The following is a 13883-nucleotide window of genomic DNA, read 5'->3' as shown; positions in this document are numbered from 1 at the left end:
CCTCGCTGATCTCTTGGATGAAGGTACATAATGATGATTCACAGTGGCTACTAGACCAAAACGAAACTTCACTAATCTCCCTGAACAAGATTGACTGAACATTGCAATGGCAGACTTCTAACAGAAACTCTTAAGAAGAACTGGAAAGCACCAGGCCCAACATGATCCACACTGTCTGGCAGAAGAAGCTAACGTTTCTCTATGAGTGCCTGGTAGTGGCAACTGGATATTGTGATCTCTGATAAGCAGCAGAGGACGGCCGTAGTCGTTGTTTTGGCAATCCGAAATAATGGAAACATCAGGAACAAAAGATAATAAGTCCCTGTGTACCCAAATTCTAAGAATAATTAAACTGAATCTGTATACCAAATTATTATGAAATGTGTCTCCTTATGGAGAGATATAGCATTTCAGTGGTTAATAGCATCCTGCGGATAGCAAGATTATTTCAATAATAATCCTGGATCAGAACATCTGAATTTAGTCTGTTACTTAGAAAAGAGGATTCAATTTAGCCCCAGATCCAACAAAAAATGGGATAATATGACATTCATAGTAATGGGTAGACTAGCCAGCCATACTGATATGAGGTATACACAACGTATCAGTCTGATAAAGAGTTGATAGAGCTCCATTTCAAAGGTGGTAGTAAGAAGGTCAGTGTCATCAGGTTAGATAACTACAGACGTGGTGCAAAAACTACAAGATATGAGCTCTGTTTTTATGATTTTGTAGTTTGTGGAACGTGTCAACCGCAAATACGTCGTGTTAAAAAAATAACATAATAGCTGTGGGTGGTTGAGGTTTAAAGTTTGATCACTTTCACTTAGAACATCAGAATGGGTATCATTAAAACACTGTAATCGACCTCTTCCTGTTTTTCTAGAAGAAAAGCAGAAAGGCTCTGAGAGTAACTTATTGAAAAGTCTATAATAATTTCTACTGACTGCATACTTCACATGTACCATAACTCTTCCTTAGAAAGATTCTGTTTCTCCCAATGTACACAACACCGGAGACCAGGATGTTTTTTGAATCCTTCCACTTTAGAACCTATAATGAAATACTGTCATTGCCAGAGAAAGCGCGTGTCTCTGGTTTATATCATGAGCAATAAAGCAAAAAACTTTGTCTATAATTAGAAAATAATAATGTCCACAGGGTCATTGTTATTATAGTGCTGCAGTCACCGGAGAATCTGAAACAGCATGGTGCCTAAAGAAGACTTGTCTAAAACTCATCCTATACAAACTGTATAAGAAGTCTGCATTCGTATCTGTAAAATTCAATTCTTTGTTCAGCATTTCTCACAAATCTAAATAAAATGCAACATAGTATGCTGTACAGATACAGCTTCGTCAAGGATGTTTTGTTTTCAGGAGAGTTTTTGTGTGTGTGTACAGGATAACTTAAAAAGTTATGGTGCATCAGTGCAAGGAAGAATGTATAACATTTTGATGATGATCCAGATCACCATCTGGATGGAGGAAATTTTTTCGAAAGATTCTGTGAATGATATTAACTTAAGGTGGAAGTCGCAATTTGTTGGGAGAAATCAGGTAGGCTACTTAGTGGATTCCTGCGCTCTCTGAGTTCTTCTCTAGTATTGTTATTGAATCTTAAAGGTCATATCTATTATGAGCTTTTCATAATTTATGGAAGGTTTGTTTTTTCCGGGTGGCAAAAAAAAAAAAAAATACACTATATTGCCAAAAGTATTTGCTCACCTGCCTTGACTCACATATGAGCTTAAGTGACATCCCGTTCCTAATCCATAGGGTTCAATATGACGTCGGTCCACCCTTTGCAGCTAGAACAGCTTCAACTCTTCTGGGAAGGCTGTCCACAAGGTTTAGGAGTGTGTTTATGGGAATTTTTGACCATTCTTCCAGAAGCGCATTTGTGAGGTCGCACACTGATGTTGGACGAGAAGGCCTGGCTCTCAGTCTCCGCTCTAATTCATCCCAAAGGTGTTCTATCGGGTTGAGGTCAGGACTCTGTGCAGGCCAGTCAAGTTCATCCACACCAGACTCTGTCATCCATGTCTTTATGGACCTTGCTTTGTGCACTGGTGCACAGTCATGTTGGAAGAGGAAGGGGCCAGCTCCAAACTGTTCCCACAAAGTTGGGAGCATGGAATTGTCCAAAATGTCTTGGTATGCTGAAGCATTCAGAGTTCCTTTCACTGGAACTAAGGGGCCAAGCCCAGCTCCTGAAAAACAACCCCACACCATAATCCCCCCTCCACCAAACTTTACACTTGGCACAATGCAGTCAGACAAGTACCGTTCTCCTGGCAACCGCCAAACCCAGACCCGTCCATCAGATTGCCAGATGGAGAAGCGCGATTCGTCACTCCAGAGAACGCGTCTCCACTGCTCTAGAGTCCAGTGGCGGCGTGCTTTACACCACCGCATCCGACGCTTTGCATTGCACTTGGTGATGTATGGCTTGGATGCAGCTGCTCGACCATGGAAACCCATTCCATGAAGCTCTCTGCGCACTGTTCTTGAGCTAATCTGAAGGCCACATGAAGTTTGGAGGTCTGTAGTGATTGACTCTGCAGAAAGTTGGCGACCTCTTCGCACTATGCGCGTCAGCATCCGCTGACCCCGCTCCGTCAGTTTACGTGGCCTACCACTTCGTGGCTGAGTTGCTGTCGTTCCCAAACACTTCCATTTTCTTATAATACAGCTGACAGTTGACTGTGGAATATTTAGGAGCGAGGAAATTTCACGACTGGATTTGTTGCACAGGTGGCATCCTATCACAGTTCCACGCTGGAATTCACTGAGCTCCTGAGAGCGACCCATTCTTTCACAAATGTTTGTAAAAACAGTCTGCATGCCTAGGTGCTTGAATTTATACACCTGTGGCCATGGAAGTGATTGGAACACCTGATTCCAATAATTTGGATGGGTGAGCAAATACTTTTGGCAATATAGTGTACATACATACAGTATGTATATATATATACACTATATTGCCAAAAGTATTTGCTCACCCAGTGATTCGTTTTGATTGGAAAAAGATCCACCATTATTTCAAGAGTTTGGAGCTATTATTTTCATTAAAAGTCAGTCATTTTTATTATTATAAATATTTATCTCTATAAACACATCCCTTCAAATAAAATAGTGAATATAGAAAGAAATGCAAATTAGTGGACATGTAATTTTACTCTACATGCTAAAACCAAGATTGACATTTATGAACTTCTTTTTGACATGCAAATCTAACCTGACTACAGATTATTCCAGCAGCTGCAAAGTGAGATTATAGAAGATTTTAGTGACATTAATACTCAAAAACTGTATTTGACCATAACTAATACTGAACAAAAAGAATGAAGAGCCAAAAAATATTAACCTTAAAAAAAGAGAGCAGCTGACAATACTGTGGGGGAAAATAAACCATTTAGAAAAATATGCAAGTCATTAATCTCTTGGCTATGATCCAGCTTTTAGGACCAAGAAGAAAAGCCAAGCAAACAGGGTGCTCAAGTTTATTGATTTATTAGAACCATACAGGTTTTGCAATAAAAATGTCATATATAATACACAGCCTCATATTGATCTCCTCTCATGACAGCTAATAATATCTAACAGAGTTGTTAAAATGTCTGTCTCTAATTATCCTGTGGAAAATATTTGATTAGTTCTGATACCTTTGATCACAAAAAAAAACAGTGTTTGTACAGTGCATTGAAAAAAAACCCTCAAAATAACTTTGTGATTATATAAGAGGTACTAGGTTTCACTTCTTGTTGAGAACATTTTATTTTATTACAAACTTCAGTTTGTAAAAGTAAGATGTGTTTACTTCACTACTGACTTTTCAAACAGAGGAAAATCACAAATGATCAGTTCTAAACTGGGCTAATATGATGATGACACTGTAGTATTTAACAAATAAAGATAAAAATCAAATCATTAAATTAATGAATATATTCTCAAAAACTTTCTAAAAGTAACACATTTGTCACTGTGTGGGTAAAAATTAAGCTGTTTGAAATGTGATCAAATATGAGCCAAACAGCACAAACAATAAAAAAAAAAGATCTTTGTGTGAAAAGTCAAACATAGAATAACCCAGTTCTACTGACCCACTCGGTTGGCATCCCACCACCTGGACCATCCATCTGTACTGACAGGATGGTGCCCAAAAACAATGGATGTGACATTTCAGATTAATACAGAATATCAACTAATCAGAGGTCTGTGTGATTGTCAGCTACAGCTGTCTGGGCAAACAGATCAACAAGGTTATTCATACGCTCTTTATATTCACACCTTTTTGCCATTCCTTTGGGTACTTGACAAATTTTCAATAGTTTATTTTTGTTTATTATGGTTCTTTTATTTTAAATTACAAACCATGAGACTTAGTCTAATTTCTCCACCCCGACTAAAACAAAGGCCACACAAATTGAATTATCACCGGCACCATCACAGGACATAATGATGACTAATGGGGGACCAGGTGGGCATATCTGTTGTATCAGCCCATTGGTGGTTATGGAGATAAAAACAGATTATTATATAATAATGACTCATTCATCACTTTATCAGTGTGGCATCTGTCCATCTGGGTGCGTCTTATGGACACACGTCTCCTCTGTGTGTTTAAGTGCGTGTATCCGTAGTACAAATAACCAGGGTATGAAAAGCAGCTTTCATTTAAAGGGACACATTCAATACATTGTATCGAATGATCATTAAAGGGTATCTATATTTTTTCCAAGGTGAGGACAGACATCCTTAAATATGAAGTTTAAAGACCCTTTCTTCAAAATCCTTTCCGTTACATTACTATGGGAATGTTTTTATTTTTGCTAGGGCATAAAGGCTAATCAGAGTTGATGGGAATATGGAAGAGGTTAAATAAGGTTAGTCTTGAAATAAAACCTTCTCTAGGAGGCATGACATGAGACTGAGGTTCACCTTCCTAGAGGACAATGACCCTAAACTTTCCACATAGAATAATTTGGATGGAAGCATATAGTTATCAGTCAAAAGGGTCCAGTCAAAGTCTAGACAAAATACATGCAAGAATCAATGGGATGACTTAAAAAAATGATTATAACAGACACTTCTCTGATTGAGCCCAAACCGTAATGCAAGTTTGTAGTTGTAATGTGACAAAAAGCAAACAGTTGCAGTACCGTTGGTTAACCGCATATAACTGATAGTGTGCAGTTATGTGGTCAACACGCACGGAGCTACACAAGCTGTTACACGTGAATCAGCAAATGAGAAAGACAGTCTTGAACTCTGCACATTGATGCCGTTTTACCGCCCCTTTCTCTCCCCTTCTGCAGTCTTTCAGAGCTACTGAAAGGCTGCATGGTAGCAACTCTGCTTTAAGTGATGTGGGTGAGAGAGTGAAAGAGACAGACAGAAAAGTGAGGAGAGTAAAGGAGAACTAAATATACTAATACAAAGAGGAATCTGCAGTTTTAAACAGTTTAATCTATTAAATCGGTCCATCTGTGGACTATTTTTAACTGAAACCAAAACCAAGCAAGACATTTAAAAGGACGACACAGTGCACCCGAATTTTAAAAGTTCAGAGAACAGAGTTTATCCTCTCTTTTCATCATGTCTGAAAAGAGAGGATAAACTCTGATGACAGAAAAATCAAAAACTGCCCCATTAAAAGAGTTGTCAGTAGTGTATCTGCTTAATAAGCTGGAGGAGGTTCCTGACATGCTCAGCACGGCAGTGAGGGGAATGATGCAGCGGTAGCTCAAAGAAGGAGAACGTGAAGCTCCTAGAGAAGCTGAGGTTGGTGACTGGATGCAGTGGTGGAAGACGTGGAAGACGAGGAACCCGGCGCTGAGGTTCGACCTTCCTTCTCCCCCGCGGCCCTCTGCCAACTCCTCCTAAGACAACATAGCAGAAAATGCTTCTAATAATCAACCAGTGTTATTCTAATTATTTTATTACTCTCAGTTTCATTTTGGGGGTTTTAAGCATTCGTTATGGGCTGATACTTGAATAGAGACAAGTACATGAAATCTTAAGATGCTTACCCCAAGTGGTATGTTCTTTTTCTAAAATAAAGTAAGCTTAAATATGCTGTCGACACTTTCTTTACAGCTGCAAAAGCTTAATATTTCCTGGAAAAGCTGCCAACCATGTTTATGAGTCTTTTATTGGATTATATGATCATTGTTATGACCGGGGCCACAGTTTCTCCTATAAATAGTCCCACAGGTACTTCAGGCTAAGGTGAAGGCTTTAGGCCTTCAGTCCACACCTAACTTGTATTGCTAATTAGTTTAAGTAAGTCAAAAGTTTATTTGTATACCACATTTCATTGGCGAGGTAATTAAAATGTTTTACATCATAAAACCATCAGAACAAAGGTGCAGTAAAATCATGAAAATCAAACATTTAAAATTAGTGCACACTCTTTAGTTTACTCTTTTTTTTTTTTGGTTATGATTGTGTTTAATTTATATTCTCTTTAAGTTTTGGAGTTGCTCCAGTCCCTTGGCTAAGGAACCAGTCGGTGGTCAAGGAGCTGAGTTAATTTGGACCGTACCAAATCAATGCAATGGGGGGGGGAATTGGGTTTTACTTTATTTGGTTTAGTCAAGTTTTTGTATGTTGTTGTCTCATGTGTTTCTTGGATATTTTGAGTATCTTTGGTTCCTTTGACCTCTTTTCTGGATGCATTTTTATACTTGTTACATTTGATATTTTTTGGGTTAAATTAAAGAACCCTGTTTGTTAGATGCAACTGTATCTGACTTTCTTTACTGCTGGGCCCATCACAAGCTACTAATAAAATTGTTATGTCATGTTGGAAGAGGTAGCAGTCATTCCTGGAACCAAGAGGTTTGCATTTTCCAATGGCATGTAGACAATTAAAAAATTATTTTCATTAGAATTTCAGGACCAAATGCAACCTTAAAAAAAAAAAACAATAAATAAACTATACATTTAACACAGTGTCATCATGGATATATGGTTCTCTTGACAACCATCCTGTTAGTTAGACTGCCAGAAGCAGGATTTATCACTTCAAAGTCCAGCGCTGACTGCATCCCACGCACTGAATTGCATTTGGTGATGTAAAGCCTGGATGTAAAGTAACCTCTAACAGTAAATGAAGCTCTCTGTGCACTGCTCCTGGGGTAACCTGAAGGCATCATTAACATTTTAAAGTTTGTAGCAGCTGACTGAAGAAATATGCTATTTTTCTCAGTTTTTTTCAACTTTACTATGATACCAATAACAGCTAAGGTGTTAACTGCGAGAGACTAAACAGGGTTATCACAGCTTGGGGGGAAAAACTAAACTAAGGAGGTTCGCAGAGAGACCTAACTGGGTTTTCTCAGCTTTGTGGGGGGGAGACAAACAAGGAGGTTCTCAGTGAGACTAAATTGGGTGTTCCTCAGCTTGGTGAATTCCAGGGTCTGGTGAATCGGAACCGGAAACTCTAGGGGGAAGATAAGAGTGGTGAGTTCAAGGACCGAAGGGAAAATGAACGAGGCTGAAGAATGGTTCAGTTATGACTCACATTAAAGGGGTTCTTGGTAGATCCTTGGGTCCAGTTTGTCAACATATTCTCATTATCAGTTCGTATGAAATCGTACGAAAAGTTATGCACACTATTTCGTACGTTTTGGACGTTTTTCCTCAAAAACCCACTTCAGTGCGCATGCGCTGGCAGACAGAAAAAAAAAAAACAGATCCGCGGACGGACGTAAAACTGGGAAAAACAGTGCAATCATCACTTATTCATGTCGCTAACTACGTTGCTTGCTGTTTTATATCTTAGGGTTAGGGTTAGGGTCAGGGTTAGGGCTAATTGTAGTTTATATTCTATGTTTGTGAATGGTGCGTCAGATGCGCATGCGCATATGACGAAAAAAACGTCCAAAACATACAAAATAACGGTGCATAACTTTTTGTACGATTTCATACGAACTCATAATTAGAATACACTGAGTTTGTGGGGGTATTGTCCAGAGATAGTTGTAGACGTTGGAGGATGGACAGGCAGACTAATGGTGAGTCCAGAGGAGCAGTGGAGCGGACTGTCACAGACTTTCTTAAACAGAGTTGCAAACTGAAACAGTGAATGATTTCCTTTTTTTCCTCAGAGAGACAAGTTAATTCCTTCCATAGCTTGAAGGACCAGGCTTATCCAGTGGATCAGGTGATTATCCTGTCGGAGACCACAAAATGACAAAGGGTTAGATCTAGAGGACTCAAAAAGACAAAAACTCTTTGATTAGACTCAGGTAAGCTCAGAGAGGCTAGAGTACCCAATACTGGCAATCACTCTGGCGTCGAGGTGGTAACAGTCCGCTGCTCAAATACTCCTCTGGTTATGGCCCAACGAGCCGCAGGTGTGGGAGGAAAAAACCTAAGCCACCCTCCAGACCAAAACAGGGAAGGGGCACCATCTAGTGGTGGAAGGAGAAACTAATGCAAAACACAAAAACAATCCCCACAAACAGAACCCTAACACTCAGCTGGTATAAGTATCGCTTACACTTGACATCCCACCTCCACCCTTTTCCAGAAAGGATAAGAATGGGTACCATTTCTCGTCAAATTTGTTACATTTACCTTTCAATATCTTATTTTTTCCATGACCTTGTTAGTTGCCATTTCTTTCAGTCAGTCATTTACATGTGGTGCTTGGACTTTTTTCCAAAACAGAGCTATAACACGCTTAGCTTATAGCAAACACATGTCAAGAAAAGTATATTCCTTTCTTCTCAAAGACATTTCAAGAGGATATAAGTGCAAAACAAATATTTTTGCTGATAATGGTAGATTAATACTTAATACTGGCAAAACTATACATCAAACCAAGGAAAGTTTATAAGGCTGAGTTGGAAGAATCCTGAGAGTGGATTGATAACAAATTAGATATTTGGTGGATTGAGATCAGGGCCTCTGTGCTCAGCAGCCTCCAGGCCTGGCCTGCTCTGCAAAGCTAGGCCACAGGAGCAGTGGGACCACACTGTGGGCGTGTCCACCACCATACTCCCAGTATTACACTGAGGGTGTGTCTACCACCATACTCCCAGGACCACACAGAGGGGGTGTCTACCACCATACCAGCAGGACCACATGGAGAGGGGGTGTCCACCACCATATTCCCAGGACCACACTGTGGGGGTATCCACCATCATACTCCCAGTATTACACTGAGGGTGTGTCTACCACCATACTCCCAGGACCACACAGAGGGGGTGTCTACCACCATACCAGCAGGACCACATGGAGAGGGGGTGTCCACCACCATATTCCCAGGACCACACTGTGGGGGTATCCACCATCATACTCCTGGAGCAGTAGGACCACACTGTGGGGGTGTCCACCATCATACTCCCAGTATTACACTGAGTGGGTGTCTACCACCATACCCGCAGGACCACATGGAGGGGGTGTCCACCACCATATTCCCAGGAGCACACTGTGGGGGTGTCCACCGTCTTACTCCCAGTATTACACTGAGGGGGTGTCTACCACGAAACTCCCAGGAACACATGGAGGGGGTGTCTACCACCATACTCCCAGGAACACACTGAGGGTGTGTCTACCACCATACTCCCAGGAACGCATGGAGGGGGTGTCTACCACCATACTACCAAGAACGCATGGAGGGGGTGTCTACCACCATACTCCCAGGACCACACGGAGGGGGTGTCTACCACCATACTCCCAGGACCACATGGAGGGGGTGTCCACCACCATATTCCCAGGAGCACACTGTGGGGGTGTCTACCACCATACTCCCAGGACCACATGGAGGGGGTGTCCACCACCATATTCCCAGGACCACACTGAGAGGGTGTCTACCACCATATTCCCAGGACCACACTGAGGGGGTGTCCACCACCATATTCCCAGGACCAGACTGAGGGGGTGTCTACCACCATACTTCCAGGACCACACGGAGGGGGTGTCCACCACCATATTCCCAGGACCACACTGAGAGGGTGTCCACCACCATACCTCCAGGACCACATGGAGGGGTGTCCACCACCATACTCCCAGGACCACATGGAGGGGTGTCCACCACCATACTCCCAGGACCACATGGAGGGGTGTCCACCACCATATTCCCAGGACCACACTGAGAGGGTGTCCACCACCATACTCCCAGGACCACATGGAGGGGTGTCCACCACCATACTCCCAGGACCACACTGAGGGGGTGTCCACCACCATACTCTTAGGACCAGACTGAGAGGGTGTCCACCACCATATTCTCAGGACCACACTGAGGGGGGTGTCCAATATCTGACTGCCGGAGCTGTTCAAAATCAGCCTACTATGGCTAACAAAAGGATAAGGACAACACACATTACATCTCATATGTATGAGATGTATAAGTTTGTGAATTAATGGAGCAACAGAAAACTTTTTATAAGGAAATGCTACAGCAGCAGGGAAGTAACTTCAAGGCTTGTTTGAATGTTTTGTTGGATAGTACAAACTCCAGAGTGGATGCTATTCTAGAAGATCTACAGGAATTAAAAACTAGTCTACAGTACACACAAAAGGAAGTAGATGATTTGAAAGCTCTTAACACAACTATGTCATCAGATTGCAAAACTACTCAGGAAGAAATACATAAGCAGGCAGAATCTGTGATCATTATTGATGGCAAAATAGATGCTTTAGATTCTCAAGCCAGACTTATATAAAAGATAATGAAAAAAATCACTTGATTCTGAAAACAAGGCGATGGCTGTCTTTAAAGAAAAACTGGATCTGGATACCAACCGCATAGGCATTGAAAAATTACAGCGTCTTGGAAAACTAGACAAAAAGACACAAGATACAAAACCCCGACCGCGACCTCTGATGGTGAAATTTTTAAGGCTTAGGGACAGAAATGCTGTGGTACACAGCTTGAAGAAGCTGAAAGGATCAAACTGCTTCATAAATGAAGATTATCCTGACTCAGTCCGTCAGAAAAGAAAAGAACTGGTCCCCCAAATGAAAGCCGCTAGAGAAAGAGGGGACATTGCCTTTTTAAGGTATGACAGGCTGATTGTACACAAAAAACACTAAAGGATTAGAAAATATCTGCAGTTAGAACATCATTGCTGATACCCATCCATCCATCCATCCATCCATCCATCCATCCATCCATCCATCCATTATTTGACACGCTTATCCCAATTGGGGTCGCGAGGGGTGCTGGTGCCTATCTCCAGCTGTCAATGGGCAAGAGGCGGGGTACACCCTGGACAGGTTGTCAGTCCATCGCAGGGCAGCTGATACCTAGTATGGCCAGTTTTCCAAATAAAAGCCTAAAAGTTGCTGACCTAAACATATGTAGCGTGAGAAATAAAGTGCATGAAATAGAAAATTTTCTGAATATTAATAACATTAATGTTCTCGCTCTGTCAGAGACTCATTTAGATGGCTCTTTTGATATTGAAGAATTAAGCATATCTGGGTACAGTTTGTTCAGAAAAGATGGAAATCAATATGGTGGAGGTGTGGCCTTTTACATTCAAAGCAACATACCTGTAAAAATAAGTGAAGATGTCATGTGTAAGGATCTATCAGAATCAGAATCAGAAATACTTTAATAATCCCAGAGGGAAATTACTTTTGTTACACGCTCCAGTTACAGTTTTACATGATATATACACACATCCAACTATACAATATAATATAGATAAAAATAAGAATAAAAAGAGATAAAATATATACACATATAGCTCTTCTGTATATATTTCTGTACATATATCTATGCATATGTAAAAACTAAATCCAAATAAAGTGAAATATTCTTTAGAGGTCTTTTGGCTTCAAGTCAGCTTCCCTTATATAAAGCCTATTCTAATCAAATGTTGTTATAGACCTCCATCTTCTAATATTAATTATTTGGAAAATATTGGTAGAATGTTAAAGAAGGTATGTGACCTAAATATGGAAGTTGTTTTCACAGGGGACTTAAACATTGATTGGCTGGATAAAAAGTGTCCATTAAAAAGTCATCTGACTAATATAAGTAATGCATGCGGTTTAAAGCAAATTGTGACACAGCCTACGCGCATGAGTACAAACAACAGGGGTGTAAGCACATCTACCTGTATAGATCATATTTACCTCTCAGTAAATTTTAATTACACAAAAGCCGTGTCAACACCAGTAGGCTGTACTGATCATAACATGGTCATCATTGCTAGAAAAACAAAAGTCCCTAAAGCTAGACCTAAAATTGTATTCAAAAGATCTTATAAATCTTTTTCTAATGAAGCGTATCTGAAGGACATTCAAAATCTATCTTGGACAAAAGTTTTTAAGGCAAATGATACAGATACCGCACTAGACATATTTTTGAACAATCTTCTGCCCATTATAAATAAGCATGCCCCTGTTAAAAACTGACTGTGAGAAGGTATCAAGCACCTCGGGTTGATCATGAACTAAAGACTTATATATCTCAAAGAAATGATGCCAATCATTTAGCACAAAAAACTAAATCTGTAGAAGATAAGCAAAAATATTGCAACTTAAGAAAATTTATCAGATAGGTCACAGAGTGTGTATTTCAATGGTAGTTTTTCAAAGAGGGTGTCAGTAAACTGTGGAATTCCACAAGGCAGTTGCCTTGGGCCACTTTTATATGCCATCTTCACAAATGATCTACCATTAGTATTAAAATATGCTAAATTAACAATGTATGCAGATGACACAACTGTCTATGCATCTGCAAAATCAATATCTGAATTAACTTCCATTTTAAATAAGGACTTAAAAATTGTAGAGCAATAGGTTTTAGATAATAAATTAGTTTTGAACATCTCAAAGACAAAAACTTTAGTACTTGGTTCAAACAAGTCTCTTAAACATGACCCAAAGTTAAATTTCTTAATAAATAACACACTCATCGAGCAAGTAACAGAAGTGAAGCTTCTCGTTGTCTATTTGGATAATAAACTCTCTTGGTCAAGACGCACTGAAACAGTTGTAAAGAACATGGGCAGAGCTTTAGCTATATTGAGAAGATGTAGCAAATTTTTGCCAGCTGATTTGACTAAGCTTATAGTAAGAACATTAATAATTTCTCAAATTGACTACTTTCAAACAAACACTGTTTGTGTTTGTTCAATTTAAGAATAATTTGGACTCTCATGGTTATGCCACGAGACATGCAGCTGAAGGACGATTTGTAATTTTTAGGGCGAAAACTAATTTTCTCAAATGCACCTTTACTTACAGAGCAATGAAAGAATGGAACTCATTGCCATTCATTCTCATAAAAATTGTACATAAATCTGCTTTTAAAATGCAACTTGAGAAGTTTTTAGGAGCAACTTTTCTTTAAATGAAATAGTTTCATATTCTTATTTATTGTAACTTATTCATAAAATGTTAAAATTGTAAATTTTAAAATGTAACTTTCTTCTTTTCTATGAATGTTCAGTCTTATTGATATGTATATGATATTTGTCATCTGTCAAACATGTTCATGAATTTACATTGTATACTGTATTTTAATGATGTGGACCCCAGGAAGAGTAGCTGGGTGTTAAGCACAGCTAATGGGGATCCTAATAATAAATAAACAAATAAACAAACTAGTCTATATTACCCCAAATGGGGCTATAACAAGAGAAATTGTTAGGAATTCCAGATGTTTCTTCACCAGATACCGTACTTTAATCATATTAAGAACAATTGGGTTTGAACAGTTTTTCCGGTGGTGTTTGAGATTAGCTGAGTATATATACCTTTTTAAGGTCAGACCCTGTGTGACTTCCGCTGATTCCATGTTAACCAACGATGGGGGACTTTCTGTAGAAAAAAACCCCATTATGTTTCTGATCTGGGCCGCCCAATAGTACCATCGCACATTAGGGCACTGGAGCCACCCTCTTTCATATG

General features: G+C 39.8%; 1 long non-coding RNA gene across 1 annotated transcript; it reads right to left on the bottom strand.

The window, feature by feature from the left end:
* Positions 1 to 3763: 3763 nt before the first annotated feature.
* Positions 3764 to 13845, bottom strand: LOC119789226. Its single transcript, XR_005281554.1, has 2 exons — positions 13730 to 13845; positions 3764 to 5884 (listed from the first exon to the last, which is right to left on the bottom strand). It is a non-coding gene; the product is annotated as an uncharacterized LOC119789226 (long non-coding RNA).
* Positions 13846 to 13883: the final 38 nt, after the last annotated feature.

The sequence above is a fragment of the Cyprinodon tularosa genome, unplaced genomic scaffold (assembly GCF_016077235.1).
Source record: "Cyprinodon tularosa strain WSP-4 unplaced genomic scaffold, ASM1607723v1 ctg333, whole genome shotgun sequence".
Lineage (NCBI taxonomy): Eukaryota > Metazoa > Chordata > Actinopteri > Cyprinodontiformes > Cyprinodontidae > Cyprinodon > Cyprinodon tularosa.
This window is presented reverse-complemented; position numbering and strand designations above follow the sequence as displayed.